The 23,578-nt window shown below is 32.7% G+C and overlaps 1 protein-coding gene and 1 pseudogene across 1 annotated transcript in view; both read right to left on the reverse strand.

Annotated features, from left to right (window-relative positions):
* LOC145268806 (uncharacterized) overlaps positions 1-23,578 on the reverse strand; it is a 50,025-nt gene that overhangs the window by 21,060 nt on the left and 5,387 nt on the right. The gene's annotated exons all lie outside the window — the stretch shown is intronic.
* LOC145268996 (5S ribosomal RNA) lies at positions 530-646 on the reverse strand (annotated as a pseudogene).

Consider the following 23,578-nt stretch of genomic DNA (forward strand, 5'->3'; position numbering starts at 1 on the left):
CTAGAGAAATTAAAAAAAAAAATAGAATAAATCCATAAAGACTGAAGCAATGTTTCAAATCTTGTGTGCTTCTTCTGGGGAACAAGTTTTCCACACATTTAAAACATTAGTATCTAACTGCTCTCGTGGGGAGGCAAGTAAATAACTATTTTTTTTATTATTATTTTCTGGGGTTATTTTTTCCTTTTATTTTTCTTCTTTCTTTTAAAATTAATATTGGTTAAGTTCCGTTTTATGATAACACTACTCTGGTTCATTTAAAAAAAAAAAAAAAAAAAAAGATCAATATGCGCTGCTTGTCCAACCTGCAAAAGATGTCTATTCTGAAAGCCGTTCTCAACATGAAAACAGCAGGCTCCTTCAGTCTTGGACAGACTATGGATACCCACGAACGGTTGCTTGCACGTGAAATATTTGTGGCAGGGGGTGCGCAATTTCTAACTACACCTCTCCTGAGTCGACATTGTTAAACACCAGTGGCAAGTGAAGTACAGGACGACTAGAAACAAATGCCGAGATAAGCGGAGAGCACATACAGCGCCTAGAATTCATAAATGGTCACCCATCTGATACTAACCAGGCTCAACGTTGCTTAACTTTGGTGATCTGATGAGAACCAGTGTGTCAACGTGATTATGCCGTGTGTGTGTGTGTGTGTATATATATATATATATATATATATATATATATATATATATATATATATATATATATATATATATATATATATATATATATATATATATATATATATATATATATATATATATATATTATGCCGTATGAGGAGGTTGAAAATAAGAAAATACGTATTAGAATTACCCCCCCCCGCCAACCTCCTTATGTTAAGAACAGCTTTCGGAATAAACATCCCTAACCTTTCATGTTAAGAACGGCTTTCGGAATAAACACCCTTTGTAGGTTGGACAAGCAGTGCACATTGATAAATAAAAAAAGCAAAGAAAATCATTTTTTTAAGTTTTTTTCAAACATTTTAGTAAGTTATCATATTATCGACTACTGCTTTTTTTTGTTGTTTTTTTAATATAAAAAGGTTAAAACTAAATCGTAAATAAACCCAAATTACTTTTTTCTTTAGCTTTGATTTTTTTAACACAAACTATATTCTAAAACTTTGAAACGAAAATTTATTACAAAATTTGAAATATATCGCAATACATAAATAGTTGCATTTCTGTTTATTTTGTTTACTTTCTGGTTTAAGAGAGAATATTAAAAAAAAAAGTTTATGCTTTGTAAATATCTTTAGATATGAAGCTAAAAAGATATTTGCAAAAAATAACCTCGGCCGAAACTTGAGTAAATTCGTTTTATTGTTTATTTTAATAATGCAAGATATTTTTTGTGCTGATGAAATGATGGTATTTATTTGCTCCCCCACCGAGCAAATTAGGCACAATGCCGATTTTTAAAGTTCGGATGAAGGAGAAATGAGGACCAACTACCCGGGGAGTAGGGGAGCTGGATAGTGACAATTGGTATTAAGGGTTACCCCTACATTGACCAAGGTGGGGTTTCACCCACATATGGTCTTTGCTTGCAGTATCTGCCGGAACAGATACTACACTTTGAGGTATTTATTTGCTCCCCCACTGAGCAAATAAGGCACAAGGCAATTTTTAAAGTGAGGAGTGAAGGGGAAATGGGGACCAACTCCCCGGGGAGTAGGGGAGCTGGATAGTGACAATTGGTATGAAGGCTTGCCCCTACATTGACCAAGGTCTTATCTGTGTGGTCGCCCCCACATATGGTCTTTGCTTGCAGTATCTGCCGGAACAGATACTATACTTTGATCCGGCCCGAAGGCCATGAACCCCTGGCGAAGATGTGCTGACGAACTGAGTAAAGCACTTTCTGTTTTATTTTACTTCAGTCGAAGTTCTCAGAAATCAAGGGGCCCACAACCTGGGTCTAACACTTGAACTCTATGTGAGATACATAGATATTCAAAAGTTCTTTATCTCTCAAACACTGAGTTAGTAAAGAAATTTAGACCATGATTTTTTTCTCCTCAATTAATCATTTTTATACGTTGTAGTATATCTTTCGTTTTGGTCTCTTGGTCTTACTGGATACCAGAACAAGAATTTATCTAGTCTAGTGGAGTATCCAGCTTCGTGCTATTATTTGAGGTAACATCATTTTTTTTTTTTTTTTTTTTTTTACACGGTGGTCACCACTTATCAAGGCCCAGAAGCCACTCAGGGATAAGGGTTATTGCAAGTACATTACGTTAGTGTGGAGATTTGATGAAGTGTTTACTTAAGGGGGCGGTTCATTAGGAATTTGTTAACGTTGGACTTGAAGACATCCAAGTTGTAGTCAGGTGGAAAGCAGGCAAAAGCTAATGTTGGTTAGTCATAGTGAGAAGATGTTATTTGGGAAGCGAATACAAAATGTGATTTTGAATATTTGGTCAAGGTTTACTTCTCGGGGAAAGTATCCTCATGCCAGGTTGTTCTGAAAAACACCTGAACAGAGAGACCTTAGACACTCGAGGATAGTGTCTAGTAGTTGGTTCAAAATGGAAAGCTAACTGCATTATCATAGCATAAAATATATCCTAAACACACTAATGGCGTTAGCAAAAAGAAAGAAAAAAACATTTCACATCAATAATTAAGGTCGTTTGACACGACCGAAATATCGGTTGGTTTCGAGATGTATCTGTAGTGTTATTATCACGTTATGTGTTGTGTTGTCATTGTTTCTACTAGTCTGTTGACATGCTTATCCACTATGCCATATACTAAACGTGTTCCTCAGCTGATACTGATCTATGAGTATTTTAACGTTGCCCTTTTTAAACAGAGAATGACGTACATTTTTTATGTTGACACGTGCGAGTAGTATGCCTCGGGGAGGAAAAGGGCGTGCGTTTATGGAATTCACAGTCGCCATTACCTTATATGATGGCCATAAAAATATCCGTAACACACACGCGCACACACACGCACACACACACACACACGCACACACACACATACACACACACACACACACACACACATATATTTATTTCATTTTTATTTTATCTTACTTTGTTTATCAACATCAAAAAATAATTATTTTCCTTTATATTTTAAATATTTTGCAGATACATCTGCCTTACTTAAAAAAATGCCAGTTTTATTTTTGGTATCTTAAAAAAAAAAAAAATTTTTTTGCTGATGAGGAGACTTTGTTTCAAAAAAACCAAATGATAAAATTATTGTCCAAAACTTATTGTCTATCACAATAAAAATATCGTTTCCGAAACGATCGTACAATTTATTGATTTTGTTTGTTCTTCCTTATGAAACCGATTTTTTTAATTTTTAATTTTAAATTATCAATCATCTTACTTAAAATTAAAATAGCTCTAGGATACATATGCCGATCGAGCTTATTATATATCTACACTGTTTTCTTTTCTTTTATTTCAATTGTATTAATAAATTTACTCATACATTAAAATATACTCTGCTCTTTAGACTCTTGTTCTAATCCCTAAATATATATATATATATATATATATATATATATATATATATATATATATATATATATATATATATATATGCCAGGTCATGTCATATGCTACTGGTACCATGTAACCCAGTATTACCTGCCCTATGGTCTGTCACCGGCGACTAAACTGGTTCCCCCACCAGACTTGTTTGGTGAGGAGGGTGGCTAGTCTCCCTGAAGGATTAAAAACAAGACCTTACAAAAAACTATATCATAAAATTATTGTCCAAGACGTACTGTCATCACAATAAAATCATCGTTTCCGAAACGATCGTACAATTTATTGATTTTGTTTGTTCTTCCTCATGAAACCGATTTTTAATTTTTAATTTTAATTATAAATTATCAATCATCTTATTCAATATATATTGTGTATATTTAGGCAGCATTTTCTCATTTAGACAAATATTATTGAATAGCACGGAGTTATTCTGCTTTACAATTTTCCTTTTTATCTTCTCCAATCTCCGAATAGTCCTTTTTGTGTTCTTCTCGAAATTGTATGAGTTGGATCCATAATCGCGAGCGCTTTCGACAGAAGTGCTTCTATCATCTTCAGGCATATTGTAGACATAAGTGTAGAAATTGTGTTTTTTAATTACATATATATACATTTTTTCATAGTCACGTGGTAGCTCGTTACAAGTTAGGTGGGCGGGTGTTTTTAAAATTTTATTTTTATATATTAAATATACTTATATACATATACACACACACATATATATTCAAAATTTATTCCAAACATTGAAAATGTTTCGGCTGCACTCATGATTAATATGAGGCTTCTTTGTCTTAATTTACAACACCTCGAGTATTTTTAGCCTATTTACATTTCTCTCACTCTGCAATACTCTTGTATTTTCTACCATAATTCCTCGAAATTCCGAATGATGGCAGCCATGTCCCTTCAAATGTTGTGATATGGAGCTAGAGTCAGAGAGGTGTAAAGTCAAGCTCAATATATATATATATATATATATACATATATATATATATATATATATATATATATATATATATATATATATGATAAATTCGACAGCCAAACAACGTCGCAGCCCACAAGAGCCATGACAGTCAATGAACCAGAAGTCCAAGACTCGAGTTTCACCCTCATTTGGGCTCATCAGTTAGACACATCCGAACTCAGGATTCGAAACGCGAGCCTCTTGCATGCGAGGCAAGCACTCTACCAACTAAGCAACGCCCCGCACACAAGAATTTCTATTAAATCTGGTTGGATGACCGCGTCCCTTGTCAAGACGAAGTAGGTCCATTTCACAGTCGGATTTCGGCACGGTTAGATCTGTGTGTGGGGCATTGCTCAGTTGGTAGAGTGCTTGCCTCGCATGCAAGAGGCTCGGGTTTCGAATCCTGAGTTTGGATGTGTTCAATTGATGAGCCCAAATGAGGGCGAAACTCGAGTCTTGGACTTCCGGTCTGTTGACTGTTATGGCTCTTGTGGGCTGCGATGTTGTTTGGCTGTGGAATTTATTATATACAATCTCTCACATTCTGAAAATTCTATCATAATTTGCTCGCTTGGTTAGCATTGCTGGATGGCATTGTCCTTTCGAGTTAAAACTCCTACTTGTGAGACATCGGCTTGGGGTTATCAGCTGGTTGGATGACCGCGTCCCTTGTTGAGATGAAGTAGATTCATTTAACAGTTGGATTTTGGCGCGGTTAGCTTGATCTGTGTTGGTTAATAGAAATTCTTGTGCGCGGGGTGTTTGCTCAGTTGTTAGAGTGCTTGCCTCGCATGCAAGAGGTTCAGGTTTTGAATCCTGAGTTTGGTTGTGTTTAACTGATAAGCCCAATTGAGGGCGAAATTCGAGTCTTGGACTTCCGGTTCATTGACTGCTATGGCTCTTGTGGGCTGTGACGTTGTTTGGCTGTGGAATTTATTATATACAATCTCTCACATTCTGAAAATATATATATATATATATATGTATGTATGGAAATATGATTTTTTTCCAGTTATATTTCAAATTTTATATATATACAAATCCTTAATTTAAGAAGCTCAACGTAATCACAGAGCATATAGCAAATAAATAACAAAAGTCTATATTCCAAATTTCATAATGTTGAACCTTCTTACAATTTATTCCTTTAATTCCGTTGACGCTTACAATTCTTGACAGTAACCATTTCATCATTCATTTAATTATTATATCAATGAATGAATCTATTTTACCCTTAACAAATCAGAAGAAATAGCATCTATCAATCCACCAGAAGAAAATAAAATGTATTTTGGCATAAATACAAAATCCGTCAAGAATTGTGTTAATTAATTTAAAGGAATAAATTGTAAGATGGTTAACATCATGAAATTTGGAATATAGACTTTTGTTATTCATTTGTTTATATATATATATATATATATATATATATATATATATATATATAACTACTTCATTTACTCACATTAAATTAATATACGAAAGTATAGATTTATGCGTAAACTTTAAGTATTTACTTCAAAAGTGCTCAATACGTAAGTAGAGCTAGTTAGTAATTTATAAAATATATATTCGTTTTTATATGGTCCTCTTCTATTGAGGATTTAGTTAGCCAATCAGCTTTCTAGTATCCACCGCGCCCCTTCATATCAGCCAATGGGCATGCATTGGCTAACTAAATCCTCAATAGAAGAGGACCATATAAAAACGACAAACAACCACAGAATTCGCGCATAAGCCTGAGGAATCCTAGAGTGGATGAAATGCCGAATATTCAGTGTAGCTTAATCGCCATATATATTTTATAAATTACTATATATATATATATATATATATATATATATATATATATATATGTATATATATATATATATATATATATATATATATATATATGAAATATTGTTAATTTCAATGTATACCGTTTTCGGTGCACATTGAAATAATCAATGTACACTGTTTTTGGTATAAATGGAAATATCTCAACAGGTTGTGACTGTTATGATAAAAACTGAATCACTGTTAATTTTGAGTGAATATCTTTGGTACTGTGTTGTCCAATTGGGGATAGAATTTCTTTTCCCCAAGCACCAGGTTTGTCATGTACAAAATCAACTTTTTGTTGGTAACATCAAATGGAAACAACATCTGATGAGTTGGTGAGACAAGGAAATTTTTATGAGCACATAAAATCATAAAATTGCCGTCCCATGAATGAAACGAAAAAATGTAAGTCTGTGAATTTCAACAAAGTCTTGTACTATATATATATATATATATATATATATATATATATATATATATATATATATATATATATATATATATATATGTATATATATATATTTAGTAATGTGATTGATAATTTAAAATTCAAATTAGAATTAAATTAAAAATCCGTTTCACAAGAAGAAACAACAACAAAATCAATAATTTGTACGATCGTTTCGGAAAACAATGTTTTTATTGTGGTAGGCATGAAGCCATGGACAATAGTTTTTACATATTTGAATTTTAAATTATCACTCACATTACTGAATATTAAATTAGCTCTAGGATATTTACCTATCGAGCTTATTATATATCTAAATTACAACGAGCACTTTTTCTTTCCCTGTATTTTAATTAAATTAGTAATTTTACTATTACATTAAAATACACTCTGCACTTTAGACTATTGTTCTAATCTCCTTTATATATATATATATATATATATATATATATATATATATATATATATATATATACACACACACACACATACATATATATATATATATATATATATACCTACAGATACTAGTGTTTCATCCTAGGCTTGTTCACCAATTTCGATGACAATTAGAAGTGTGAAACATTCGTTGATCCATATTCAATCCCGGGTAACAACGGGTCTCCCTGCTAGTGTGCGTATGTATATATATAATAAAAAGCAGTCATAACCCCTACACACTGTATTGTATTTCCTTTGTTTCAAATTGATTAATAAATATATATATACCAGTACATATTTTTTTCTATTATCAAAACATTTTTCATATCTAAAAGTCTCCATTTAATGAATCTTTATATTCTCCTTTAATCCCTCATCTACCTCTCTCTCTCTCTCTCTCTCTCTCTCTCTCTCTCTCTCTCTCTCTCTCTCTCTAGCTGGTCGACATTGCCCGGTCGTAAAATACGCTTAAATATGATATTTTTTATTAATGCAGATTTCGTATTTATTATTATATTATATTGGACCCAACATAACGTAATAATTTAAAAAGTTTAAAAAAAAAATGCAAATATTAAGCAAGTATAAATCATGTAGAATATCTGGATGAATATAATTACACGTAATAGTTAACTAAAGATGATCATCCCACAAGAAAAACGAAAAAACCTAATAGGGAATTTATTAAAATAAATGTTTAAAAGAATATGCAAACTAGCTAGATCTAGATAAATTCCATGACCCATATATAACAAAGGTGTATTTTCTTTTTACATAAATAGAAAAAAGGGCCCTTGACCTTCGGGCCGGTGGTTTCCCAGTCGTGGACCGAACCTACAACGTCGTGTTGACAGTTGACAGTCTAACCATGGGACCAAGAATCAGTGCCCGTAAATATTTCTCCTCAAATGTCTATCAAATTAACATTTGCCCGTCGCACCGTGCTCACACTATAGTGGGCTTAGCTTAATCGCTTAAGTACGAGTCGGGTGAAAATATATTTACAAAGTGCTCAACCCAAAGAGGGGGGGCTTTATATATATATATATATATATATATATATATATATATATATATATATATATATATATATGAATATATTATTTTTAAAAAGGCGGAGACATTAACCCTTATGCCGTTTAAAAATCAACGACAAAAACCATGTAAACAGATAAACAATAAAAACTAAACAGTTAATTTTCTATGGCATCATAGCGTAATGGGTTAGGGCGCGGGACTGAAATACATAATGTCCGGGGTTCAAATCCTAACAACAGTCAAGCTACGCTGAAGAGGAGTAGGGCTCCGAAACACGCGTGTCCGTAGATTACTGTTTTTTTAAATAATAAATAAATAAATAAATAAAATATGTCCAAATAAAAAATGGGCGACTTTCTAAGAAAAACACCGGATCTCCGAGGCGGAGACGTTAACCTTAATATCGTTTAAAAACACACATACACACACACACATATATATATATATATATAGCGAGAGAGAGAGAGAGAGAGAGAGAGAGAGAGAGGAGGAGGAGATAGTGGAGAAGTGTTTTCTGTAAATTCCAAATCGTTGGTGATTTATGCATCTTTAAAAGTCAACTTTTTTAATTGACAATGGCGTCCGTTATTTATTTGTTGACGTTTTGCAATAGAAGGCGTCATTGACTCGAGGCGAATAAAAGTTTGGGTTCATACAATCTGCGGCCGCCATTACGTCAACTGATCACCATGAAAAAGAATGGGGGAGGGGTTCATGTGTTTTCCCTATTTTGCCGCTGTGTCATAAAAAAAACCATGAATAAAACTGTGTCGTCGTATTGGAAGTTGGCAGCGTCATTTTCACTTGCATATCAGACTAGCCTGGGTGCCCGGCGGTGTCCGGGTGTTTGGAGGTGTGTGTGTTGAGCAAATAAATTAAAAAAAAAGTGGTAGTAGACATCAGGCTCGAACCCGTGTATGTGGAGAGAGGTGTTAAAAAAAAAGGTAGTAAGCGTGGAGAGAGAATGAAAACGACAGTAGGCAGTCAGGGTGAAGAGAGGTGTCCGAGACGTCGAGCTTCAAAATGATACCGATCTTGTCAGGATCCGTCGCCTCTGTCGCAAAGTTTTGCGAGACATGATGATTGCAACGTCTTGTCAGACGAGTGCCACTCCCTCAGAAAAGGGTGGTGAAAGATGGAGGTTGGGGTTGACAAGCTAGTGACGTAACAATCGTGCGTCTCTCTCTCTCTCTCTCTCTCTCTCTTTCTCTCTCTTTCTCTCTCTCTCTTTCTCTCTCTCTCTCTCCATCTCTTTGTTCGGAGAACCTCTTGCTTTTATTGACAAGTTATTGACAAAGATACGCGCTGCTAAATAAATATATAAATTCTAGCTTGTTCCAGCCGTTTGAGAATCAAACCCAGAGACGGTTTCATAACACAACTAACTTTATTTAATTACTAGCGGGGGGGGGGGCGTTGCACGGGTGATTGGAAAAAAAAAATTGTTAGCAGGCAGGCAGGTTCGAACCCGTGACGCGAAGGCGAAAAAGAAAATGAAAGAAAAGCTGAGATCTTACAGCTACGCTACGAGGCGAGAGGAAGTGAAAATCGTTGAAATTTTACGATTTAAAAGTTGACTTGTAGGGATGAGTTCACGCAGGCGCAGAAATGAACGTTGGCTGCAGGCCAGTTTCTGCTTCCCCACGATGTTGGGGAAAACCAACTCCCCCTTCAAGAAGGGGGAGCTCTCCAAATGAATAGCAATTGTTTGATATGAGGGGTTTCCCCGACATTGATCAAAGCTGATTGCCTTCAAGACGTCTCGGCTACGAAGGCCAGGCGAGTCAATTTGTTTCGATTAGTTTTGCTTTATTTATATAAAAAAGACGAAAAAACACGTCAAAGGACAGAATAGAGGGAATTTTATAAAAGTCAATCAAAATAAATGCAGAGACGATGTCCCTTTGCAAATCGAAGATATTATGATCTAGGAATAAATAAAAAGTTGTAAAAAATACTGCCCCCCACCCCTCGAGAACTCCCTCCCCCAAAGAAGCCTTTCACGGAGATATAAAAGCACATGCGCCACTTTTGCCTTTTATATATAGAGAGATTACTTTGCCTGCAGTAGTTGTCGAACGTATGGAGCAAGGCTGGTGAAAGGTGGGGGTTGTGGTTGACAAGCTAACGACGAACCGATCGTGCGTCTCTCTCTCCATCTCTCTTTCTCTCTTTGTTCGTCGAACCTCTTGCCTTTACTGACAAATTCTTTCTTTGTTCCATCAGAGATCAATATATGTGTACAAGTTCGACATGGTATTTTCTTTATTCTCTGAGTTCAATATGTGTGTCAAAGTTCGACATGGTATTTTCTTTGTTCTCTGCTAACCTGGAATTTTTGTGTGTGCACGTCTCCAAGTTACTTTATCCAACACTACTTCCATCAGTTTTTTTTTTTAACCGTCCCTCTATGGTTTTCTTAAAGTGTGAGTTAAGCATTAAAAGTGGCAGCGGTAATGAATGTTGTTTTTTCTATTGACTATTTAAAAACAAAATTACAGAAAAATCTTTATATTGTACGTACTTGAACAAATAGGTAATATTCCAAATATCACGCAAATTGATCAAGTTGTTTTTTTTTGTTGTTGTTTTTTTTTTTAATTTAAGAAAATCAGATTTTATGACGAGCTTCTAGGAGAGCTTCTGGGCGATATATTTGTTTAGGATGAGGATAGTTCACAAGGGCGGACAACTCAAATCGACTATTTATTTTATTTTCAACCTCTCCAGAAATAAGAGATCATCAATCGTTGGCAAAAATAATTAATCACTCCAAATTGTACAATTTGAATTTTTTTTTTTTTTTTTTTGGATAATAATAAAAAAAAGTACTTGATCAATTTACGAGTACATACACCATAAAGATTTTTCAATATATATATATATATTTTAAATAAGTGTAATTCTAAATATACACTATGGTTTTAAAAGGCAGATTGTTTTCTTACAAAAAAAGTTAATGACGTAATCGTTGGAAGGTAAGATGATAGAGTGAAAAATCATGGACAAATTCCGCTCAGGTTTACGTGCAAATTCTACTGAAAACTTGAGTTTAGTGCAAGTGTAAATATAGTTCCGCATACGCCAAAAGTTCTGGCAGAGAATCAAGATAGACGAAAATATGAATTCTTGCTTCAGAATATGATATCCGCCATCTTAAAAAAACAAAAAACAAAGTAGTTTTGTTACTACCCTCCATTTGTTTTTTTTGTTTTTGTTTTGTTTGTTTGTTTGTTTGTTTTTTTGGGGGTTTTTTTTGTATGCAAACAATCGCTTTAGAATAAAGAAACCTGTTTGTTTTAGCACAACCATTTCTCTATATTAAAACCACCTTTGTATATATAGGGTGTCCCAATAAAATGTATACACTCTTTAAATGACCATAAAACCAACATTTATTATAAGAAAGAAAAGATTCATACATCAAAATGCTGTGAACAAATATAGAAACTAGTTAATTATCGAAAGTGTTCAAATTATTGGCCATTATGGTCTATGAACAGCTGACAACACTCACTGACTGAATCGAAAACGTTCCTAATCAGTTCAATTGGCATGTTGACACATCTTCTTTCAATGGTTGCTTTCAACTCATTCATTGTAGCTCGTTTTGTGGTGTGAACTCAACTCCCCCCCTATCTGTCGCGGTTACTCCGCAATAAATAAATTAATATGTCCGCAATAAATAAATTAATATGTATTCTACTGTTTCTCGTTTTATTTTATTTATTATACATGTGAGTTCGTTTTATTTTATTTATTATACATGTGAGTTCGTTTTATATCATTTATTATACATGTGAGTTCGTTTTATATCATTTATTATACATGTGAGTTCGTTTTATTTTATTTATTATACATGTGAGTTCGTTTTATATTATTTATTATACATGTGAGTTCGTTTTATATCATTTATTATACATGTGAGTTCGTTTTATATTATTTATTATACATGTGAGTTCGTTTTATTTTATTTATTATACATGTGAGTTCGTTTTATTTTATTTATTATGCATGTGAGTTCGTTTTATATTATTTATTATACATGTGAGTTCGTTTTATATTATTTATTATACATGTGAGTTCGTTTTATTTTATTTATTATACATGTGAGTTCGTTTTATTTTATTTATTATACATGTGAGTTCGTTTTATTTTATTTATTATACATGTGAGTTCGTTTTATTTTATTTATTATACATGTGAGTTCGTTTTATTTTATTTATTATACATGTGAGTTCGTTTTATATTATTTATTATACATGTGAGTTCGTTTTATATTATTTATTATACATGTGAGTTCGTTTTATTTTATTTATTATACATGTGAGTTCGTTTTATTTTATTTATTATACATGTGAGTTCGTTTTATTTTATTTATTATACATGTGAGTTCGTGCACCGGTTTAGCAATGCGTGGGAGACAATGACATGGTCAGAACCAGATTAGAAAGTCAAGAAAAAGACTACGGCACAAAATGTTAGAGTCAGTAGCAAAAGACATGTAATTGGTGAATAATTTCTCAATTGATTTTTAAAAAATTCATCATAGTTAGAAATGCTATTGCTTTCGTTTAACCTCTTTTCGGTCTTCTCTCTAATAAAGTAGTTTGGCCTAATCTAGAACGTATTCGGCTTATAATCAAATCTCTAATAACTTCATATTGGAATCTTAGGGCAGGTTAGAAAAGCAATCCAGAGATGCTGAAGCAATTATCCAATCAGCTGTCAGTAGACAACAAGTTTCAATGAAATTCATTAAATCAAGAAAAAAAATTTTAAACTTAAAATGAATTTTAGCATGCTATGTCAACGTTACCCCCTCTTATCCATCTACTATTAAGAATGGCTGTCTATTTAGAAAGCCATTCTTAACATGAGCTGGAAGAACCTTGCGTCTTGTGAAAAAAAAAAACGTTGAAGAGGATTCACGCTGCAAAGCCTCTGATATTGCAACATGTCAGTCCCAGAAGAGCTGTCAGGTATCTCCACAAGCTGGGCCACTATGATAGAGTTGCGAAAAGGAAACCTCTTCTTCGTCCTGCCAATATCAAGTGCAGAAAAGATTGAGCTCGTGAGATGGTGGAGACTTTTTGAGGCCAATGTCATTTTCTCTGATGAGACACGATTTGAATTATTTGCATTATTAAGGTGGGGGAAAGGATAAAATAAAATGAATTTGTATATAATATTACTAAGTTTAGTGCAAGGCAGACCGTCCTTTTTGAAAGAAGAAAATGCAGGTTTCGTATTAAAAACAACTCTGGGTAAAACAGACAGGAAACAGTTGCTGATGGTCTGTTTAAGTTTATTAATGAGCGAGATACATTCTTCACCAACCCACGGCAACTTAAGGTATAGGGTTTAGTAATTTCAGTATCTAGTCGATAGGGGGAACAAATAACTAAGGCCCTACGTACCAACGCATAAAAAGGACGGTTTGACTTGCACTAAATTTAATAATATTATATACAAATTCAAACGTCAGTGTTATGCTGTCTATCTCGGGCGAACCAGTGTCCATTTTGAAACAAGAATTGGACAACATATTCCGTCAGGTTTTCGAAATAAAAATAAAAATAAAAATAAAAACAAAATTATCCTCAACCCCACCCACAATAATTTGGATTCCGCTATTGGAAATCATTTATTGGATAACCCAAAATGTGGGCAGACTTATAAGGGTATTTATTTGCTCCCCCACCGAGCAAATTAGGAACAAGGCCGATTTTTTATGTGAGGAGTGAAGGGAAAATGAGGATCAACTCCCCGGGGAGTAGGGGAGCTGGATAGTGACAATTGTTATGAAGGGTTACCCCTACATTGACCAAGGTCTTATATGTGGGGTTGCCCCCACATATGGTCTTTGCTTGACACTTGTTGCTCAGGCCCCAAAGGGCCCGGGCCTGACTTACATCAGATAAGTATCAGGGCAGGCTTATAAGGACGACTTTTTTTCAATTTTATTTCGAGGCCGATAGACTAGTCATTTGAAAACTCTCGAATGCGTCTCTATTGCACGCCTCAAACCCTCAGGCAGAAACGGTTTGTGAACACCCTGGACCTGTTTGGCAAATTGTAGAGATAATTTAGACGTTTCCCATCCCCCCTTTTTTTCTCCCCGTATATTTTATACACGGATTATCATTCCATATTCGTGATAGTTAAAAAAAATTTTTTTAATAATATTCATTATATATATATATATATATATATATATATATATATATATATATATATATATATACACGTTAATTCATTTTATTTTATCATTCCCCCCCACCTTTTCCTGTACGTATATTTTATTATAATTGTAAATTAATTCTTTCCATGTTCATTATTAATTTTAATTACAACCCCATATATTCTTTTTTAAAAAGTTTGAAAATGCCATCGTTGACCCCTGATGAAGATGGCGAAAGACATCTAGAGTTTAAAAGAATTCTTTTTTTTCTACTATTTGTAAATTTTGTACCACAAACTCTTTTAATATATATATAACTCTTTTAATATATATATATATATATATATATATATATATATATATATATATATATAATGCATATACACAAATAAATGCATATGCACATACATATATATACATACATATATACACACATAAAAACATATATATACACACATATATACACACATATGTACACATGCACATATATACGTACAAACATAGACATATGCGTACATACATACACATATATACGTAAATATATATACATATACGTACATAGACATATACATTCATATATATATACATATATATATATACATACGACACATATATACACATATACGTATATATACACATATATACATATATATATATACATATATATATACATGTACACACACGTATATATACATTATACAATATATATACACACGCATATATACATATATATATATACACATAAACATACACACACATATACACATATATGATAATTGCAACGTCTTGTCAGACGAATGCCACTCCCTCAGACACTTAAATTCCACGAGCCCCAAAATGACTTCCATTGCCACAGGACTATTTTATAGACAAATGCCTGAGGGAGTATCTATACACAGATGATATTACAGAGTCTTAGCTTTGTGCGACAGTTAAGTCTCTCTCTCGGTTCAAAATTTTGAGATCCAGCAACAAGCAAAAGCAAGATAGCCAGCAACAAGTTAAACTTCAGACCAGCTTAATGCGAGTACTGGTCTCCCGCTTTATGGGTTTTTTTTTAAATCAGAGATTTACTTCTCGTAGAAAGGTTGCCTTCACCACGGCTTATGGGAGCCGTCTCCACCCCAACACACAAACACACATGGTGCTAGTTGGCCGTTGACCCTCAAAAAGGGTTCATTCACCCTTTGGAGGGTCTTGTTTTTAATCCTTCAGGGAGACTAGCCACCCTCCTCACCAAACAAGTCTGGTGGGGAACCAGTTTAGTTGCCGGTGATCCGACCATGAGGCAGTTAGTACTGGTTACATAGTACCAGTAGTATATGACATGATCTGACTACTATATACACACATATATACACACACATACATACATACATATATATTAACAATATATACACACACATCCCCTCTCTTATATATATATATATATATATATATATATATATATATATATATATATAGTCATCTACATACAGTACTGTTTCGCTGTATCACAGTTCATCAGTGCAGCTAAACAGGCAACGACCTCAAGCCAGGATTGAAACCCAACCGCCCGTACCATTGAACCATTACGCCAATCAGCAGCTGCTGTGCGGGCAGTGAATTAACGATGTTTTGACATACATATATGTATACCCATATAAACGTATGTATGTATAGGGAACATAGCACAGTAAGAGAGCGTGAGAGAAAAAAGTGAGAATGACGGTAAAATAGGAGGAGGAGGAAGATGGGGAGGAGGATGAGGATGAGGAGAGTAACATCGAGAGAGATGGAGTGATACAAGAGAGTTATCCTTTTGTTCGTGTGTGAAATCGTGTGCATATGACCTTGCTTCTCTTTTGCCCGTTTCCATGGCAACCAACTAGAGAGGTGACTCGGTCTGGAAGATTAGGTATAAGTTCGAAAAATGCACGTGGGTGGAAAGGCGTATTCCTTTATTTACTTTTCTTTTTTTCCTCTACAACCTACATGAAAAAAAAAAAAAAAGCTGGCATTTACGAGGTGCATTCCAAAAGTAATGCCTCCTATTTTTTATTTCGCTTGAATGCATTTTTGGTGTGATGGCTGAATAGAAATTTAATCTGTTTGTTGCAGATATTGACGGTGTGAGACGCTTAGAAATCAAACCCTGTCATAGACGTGCATCAAAAGCAGAGATGGGCCATTGAATTCCTGGCAAACGCGCATGGGAAAATGGTGCTGACCATATAAAAAAATAAATTCTGGACCACAAAAGTTAATAAAAATAGCCCGATGCAAAAAGCCTTTGGCAGACATACACAAACGCTCACGGCCATTTTGCCTTTTAAATATTAGATGATTGGCTGGTTAAGTATCTTATCTGGGAGAGAAGTCAAAATGCTAACGGATACCAGCTTCAACAATAGACACTCGTTCACTCACTGGATTATTATTCAGAATTGTAGCAAGGTACGTTATATTAACATGATATAATAACATGGTGCAAATTAACAAATTAAAATTGGCTAGTCAGAATCAAAGATTGATTTATCAACTTATTAGCAGGCCGCTTGGCATTTCCCAGTCGTAAAATATGCATAAACATTATTATTTGATTAATACAGAAACTGAGGCATTTGCATGTGAGTAATATGCTTTTTTTTTAATAATTCACTTCTTGTAAGTAAAAAAAAGAAATTCTCAAACTGAGGTAAAAAATCCAAACCTTAAATTCAAATTCGATGAGGATTACACCAGCTTGACACGACATTTACAAAGTATTTTTCAAAAAATCTTATTCTTAACATAAATAAGCTGTCATGTTTCTCGACCGCGCATGCGCAGTCGTGAAACAATTGACAAACAGATAGAAATCTGATGACCCCTACGTACCAATTTGCTCATTTTTACCCCTTAGCGGCCTTTTTTTTCTGGATGAAAACCGATTTGAAGTTTTACGCATGTCTGAATATCCTATATACTAAATTTCAAGATTGTAGATCAAAAATTCGTTGAGTATATAGGTTGAGAAGTGTCCTCACACACACACACACACACACACACACACACGCACACACACAAAATTCTCACTTTTATAGTTATATACAAGTGCTATTTAGGCCTGACTTCGAAAATCAGACGAGAAAATTATATTAGAAAACGCATATATTGCAAAGAAATGGCACAGAGAAAAAAGCTAATTAACTTGTTTGGGAAATGAGATTGTAGCCAGAACTGCGTTTATTGGTTGTAATTAATGGGGCATGTTATTATTTATGAACAGTGGTGTTGGTTTTGAGGAAAGGGGGCATAGAGTCGACAGTGTTAATCATTGTTGGATACATCCAGTATGCAAACAAAGGATTCATATATATATATATATATATATATATATATATATATATATATATATATATATATATATATATATATACTAGCAAAAGTACCCGTCATTGACTGGGTTCAAAAACAGCTTCCAGAAAATGGACTCTGATTTATTAACGTATGATAGGTTATGAAAAGGAAGGGTTGTAAAGAGATAGTTTCGAATTCGGGGGTATCAAAACCAAAGCAAAATATGATGAAAGTAAAAATAAAATAGATAAACCTCATAATTTATTATACCATACCTGTTCACACTGAAACACTTATCACAATGTTCTGTGGATCTATATTAAAAAAACCTTGTTAAACTTTGTGACATATTTCCATTCTATGGAGGTAAGGCGCTAACGAACACCCCATAATTTTATTATACCATATTTCTTCAAACTGAAACATAATTATCAAAGTATACTTACGCAGATAGATATGAAAAGTCTTTATTAAAGTTTGTGCCTATTTCCATTCTATGGAGGCCAAGCGCGAACGCAGACCCCACAATTTTATTATACCATCCCTATTTAAATTAAAACATACTTATCAAAGTATTTTTATGTACATCTATATCAAAAACACTTGTAAACGTTTTTAAAAAATTATTTTTAAATTTTTTATTTCCATACTTTGTGGACCAGGCGCGAATGCAGACCCCACAATTTTAATGAACCACCCTTCTGCAGGATCAAACATACCCATTCCTGTGTTTCGATACATATTCTACCATTATATGTAATCAGTTTTTTTTAAATAGTCAACCATATAGGAGCCTATTCGTGACCACACACACACACAGAGAGCTTTATATATATATATATATATATATATATATATATATATATATATAGCAATTTATAAAGTATATATGGCGATTAAGCTACACTGAATATTCTGCGTTTCATCCAACTATAGGATTCGTCAGGCTTATGCGCATAAGCCTGACGAATCCTATAGTTGGATGAAACGCAGAACATTCAGTGTAGCTTAATCGCCATATATACTTTATAAATTACTAACCAGCTCTACCTACGTATTGAGCACTTTTGAAGTAAATACTTAAAGTTTACGCATAAATCTATACTTTCGTATATTAAATTTATGTGAATAAATGAAGTAGTTATATATATATATATATATATATATATATATATATATATATATATATATATATATATATATATATATATATATACACACACACAGAGCAGAACCCGAGGATACGTTGGCCCTAGGAGACGTTTTTTTTTTTTTCAGATTACGATGTGGAATACGATGTTTCCGGCCCCTAGTTACGGTATTTGTCCCGCCTTACGGTGTTATTTATAATGTTATTTAATTATATACATATGTATTATATACTGTACTGTATTTTGTTACTAATTTTTAATGCTTATTCCGGGGTTCTACAATATATGCGTAACTCTACTATTACATAAAAGGAACTTTGTCTCTGTGCTTGTTTGTTCGTTCTATATGGACACAAAAACGGCTGGTACAATTTTTATGAAATTTCGCAGCAAGGTACTTTACTTATCTATTCTTAGGTGGATTCTGTGTCAAAATGTCTTCGCTAATAATCAAAATAATCCGATGAAGGAAGGAACTGGCGATTTTGGCCAAAGTTAACACCTTACACAGCCTAACATCACAAGTGCATTTGAGAAGTTTTATTACCACACAAGCCGAAAGGCCCGACATATAAAATCAACAGTATGTTTCTTTGATATGACAGGGGCACGTTCAATAGGAATGTTTCTGTTAAAGCACAATTGCACCATCACACTTGACTTTTTCATTTTAAATTTTTACCGGCTGAAAACTAAATAGAATTTGTTCCACAGATTATAATCTCCTTTATATGAAGTTTCAAGTCTGTAGACTAAAAATTGGCAGAAGAGTTTGGTAGAGACCGTTCCTCACACAGACAGACAAGGTCACTTTTATATATATATATACTAGCAAGTCACCTGCTGTGGCTCGGTCATAAAACCGCTTTATATTATAATTTAATTCATGCAAATTTCGTATTGATTATTATATTGTACCCAATATATATAGTAACTATTTCAAAAATTAAAAAAGGTCCTGGATATGACCTTAAACTATATCCAGTGGTGAGGCCCCAGCTTGCGGGCTTTGGGGAGTGTGGAGCCACCCTTTAATTGCCATTGCTCCCCGGTCCACTCTGACCCGAAGTGGCAGTACCTGTTAGGTACCAACTCAGAGCAAGAAAAATTCAACTAGTTTGGGGAACTTTGAATCTTTTCTCCGACTTTTTTTTCTTCCCCTCGTTGTGCCAATATTTTAATTGTTTTTTTAAATTAATTTTAAATTTAATTTTAGTTTGCCCCCGTACTTTGGCAAATTCAATAGTTCCCCATTAGAACTCTTTAAACTTTCGAGATAATATTATTTTGCTACGCTATCGATATTCCTCTTATTTTATTTAAAGCTTTATATATATATATATATATATATATATATATATATATATATATATATATATATATATATATATATTATTTTATTACCGTTTTGTCTCTTTAGTTACACATGTTTCCGCTACTGAATCGTATTAGCGATCCAGTAACTTCGTCAGACTTGGACAGAAGTGGTTAATAAAATTGTTATTTTCCCTGATTTTCGTAAAAACACATGTTAAATATGCAGATATTTTCATAAATGCCAAAATAAACTTTTGGAAAATGATCTATCGATTTTAGCTTCACTGGTAATTTAAAATCAATATATATTTATTATTTTATCATTATTACCAGCAATGGAAGATTTTGGTTCAAACAAAATCAAATAAAAAAAGACAAAAGAATCGTTTTGGAATCGGAAAATAGGCACTAATTTTTCCGATTCAAGGAACGGAAGACGTGGAAGACTTGTGCAAAGTTTGTCCCACGAGTGCTCCATCCTTGTCACAGACTATTTGACCAAGATGGGCATCAAGACAGTTCCTCAAACTTTCTATAGTCCGGACATTGTTCCCTGTGGCATTTGGTTATTCCCTAAGCTCAAAAAACATTTAGAGGCTGTCGTTATGAGACGATGAAAGAGGTAGTGACGAGGGTCATTGACATGCTTACACAAGAGGGTTTCCTGGGGCCTTCCAGAAGTTGTTGGAACAATGCAGCAAGTGCATTGCAGCCGGAGGAGATTACTTTGAAAGGGACTAGAGTTTCATGTGTGTACTATCAATAAGAGTGCCCATGCAAAAAATGCCTGGAAACTTCTTGGAGACACCTCGTATATATATATATATATATATATATATATATATATATATATATATATATTACAAAGGAGTCACCACTTATCAAGGTTCGGAGGCCACTCGAGGATAAGGGTTAATGGGTATACATTAGTCAATGGGATTATAGCGTAGTAATCATAAATAGTGGAAATTTTGTAAATTTGATTACTTATACATACATACATACATATATATATATATATATATATATATATATATATATATAGTGTGTGTGAGAGAGAGAATAAATGACAAAAAACTATATTCCAAAATTCATGATGTTGACTATTTTATAATTTATTCTTTTAATTCCGTTGACTTTTACAATTCTTGACAGTATCTGTTAAGAATTGTAAAAGTCAACTAAATTCAAGGAATAAATTATAAGATGGTCAACATAATAAATTTTGGAATATAGTTTTTGTCATTTATTCTCTATATTGCTCTGTAATTACATTGAGCTTCTTAAATAAGGATTGGTATATATTATAAGAAAATATATTTCTACAGAAATATATATATAAAAAACTTTTTATCATTTATTCTCTCTCTCTCTCTCTCTCTCTCTCTCTATATATATATATATATATATATAGGTATATATATATATATATACATATATATATATAGGTATATATATAGGTATATATATATATATATATATATATATATATATATATATTTCTTTCTCTCACACACACACACTTACAAAATTTCCACTACTATCCACTTATCAAGTGTTTCCTTTTCAGATTAAATATGTTTTTAACTCTTTTTCAAAGTCTTTTTTTTACATGTTTTATTAACTGTTTGCTCCTATATATATATATATATATATATATATATATATATATATATATATATATATATATATATATATATATATATATATATATATATATATATATATATATATATATATTCATATATATATATACATATATATATAGGTATATATATACATACATATATATATATATGATGATTGCAACGTCTTGTCAGACGAGTGCCACTCCGTCAGACATTTAAAATCATGAGCCCAAATGGCTGAGGGAGTATCTATACAAATATGATGTTACAGAGTCTTAGCTTTGTACGACAGCTAAGTTTCTCTCTCGGTTCAAAATGTTGAGATCCAGCAACAAGCAAGAGCAAGATTGCCAGCAACAAATTAAACTGCAGACCAGCTTAATGCGGGTAATGGTCTTCCGCTTTATGGTTTATTAAATCAGAGAATTGCTTCTCCTAGAAAGGTTGCCTTCACCACGGCTTACGGGAGCCCTCTCCACCCCAATACACATATACACACACACAAATATACACGGTGCTAGTTGGCCGTTGACCCAGAAAAAGAGTTCATTCGCCTTTTATATATATAGGTATATATATACATACATATATATATAGGTATATATATACATACATATATATATATACATACATATATAGGTATATATATATATATATATATATATATATATATATATAATATATATTGATATATATATACATATATATATAGGTATATATATGCATACATATATATATAGTATATATATATACATACATATATATAGGTATATATATACATACATATATATATATATAGGTATATATATATACATATATATATATTGGTATATATATACATACATATATATAGGTATATATATATGTATTGGTATATATATACATACATATATATATATAGGTATATATATATATATAGGCATATATATATATATATTGGTATATATATATACATATATATATATTGGTATATATATACATACATATATATATAGATATATATATATTGGTATATATATACATATATATATATAGGTATATATATATTTATATATTGGTATATATATACATATATATATATAAGCATACATATATATAGGTATATATATATATAAATATATATATATATAAATATATATATATATATATATATATATATATATATATATAGCGAGAGTAAACACACTTATATTTAAAAGGTTTGCACCTCAAAAAAATAAAATAAATAATAATAAAATAAAAATGTCCACTAAAGTTTATGTCAACAGTTACAACAATGCTTAAGAAACCATCCCAACTCTGTTAAAGGTCATATGCACATTAACCGACCTTTTTTGACGAGGTTGGCTATGAAAGTAACAATCCTCTATTTGCTTCCTTACCTGTAACGATGATGTGACACAAGGACATAGATGGGAGAAATATGCCTGGGATCTTGAAGGCGACTAAATAAAATATGATCAGACTCATCAGTATTGCTCAATATCTGCCCCTCAGGCGACTGACTATAGACCAGCTATCTATTGGCCATGTGGCACAACGGATAAAGGAACTGAGTCACAATAATTTCTAAGTGACAGTCATCTGAAGGTGAATATTCAATCCTTACTGTGGGCAATATTAAGGATAAAATAAATTACATATTTAAGACATCTACTAGGTGATGGCTGATGGGACAAGAATAATCTATTCACATGGATTAAATAAAGGTTTTGGGCTCGCAA

This window comes from Euprymna scolopes, chromosome 44 (assembly GCF_053919585.1).
Source record: "Euprymna scolopes isolate OS-2025 chromosome 44, ASM5391958v1, whole genome shotgun sequence".
NCBI classification, from domain to species: Eukaryota; Metazoa; Mollusca; class Cephalopoda; order Sepiida; family Sepiolidae; genus Euprymna; species Euprymna scolopes.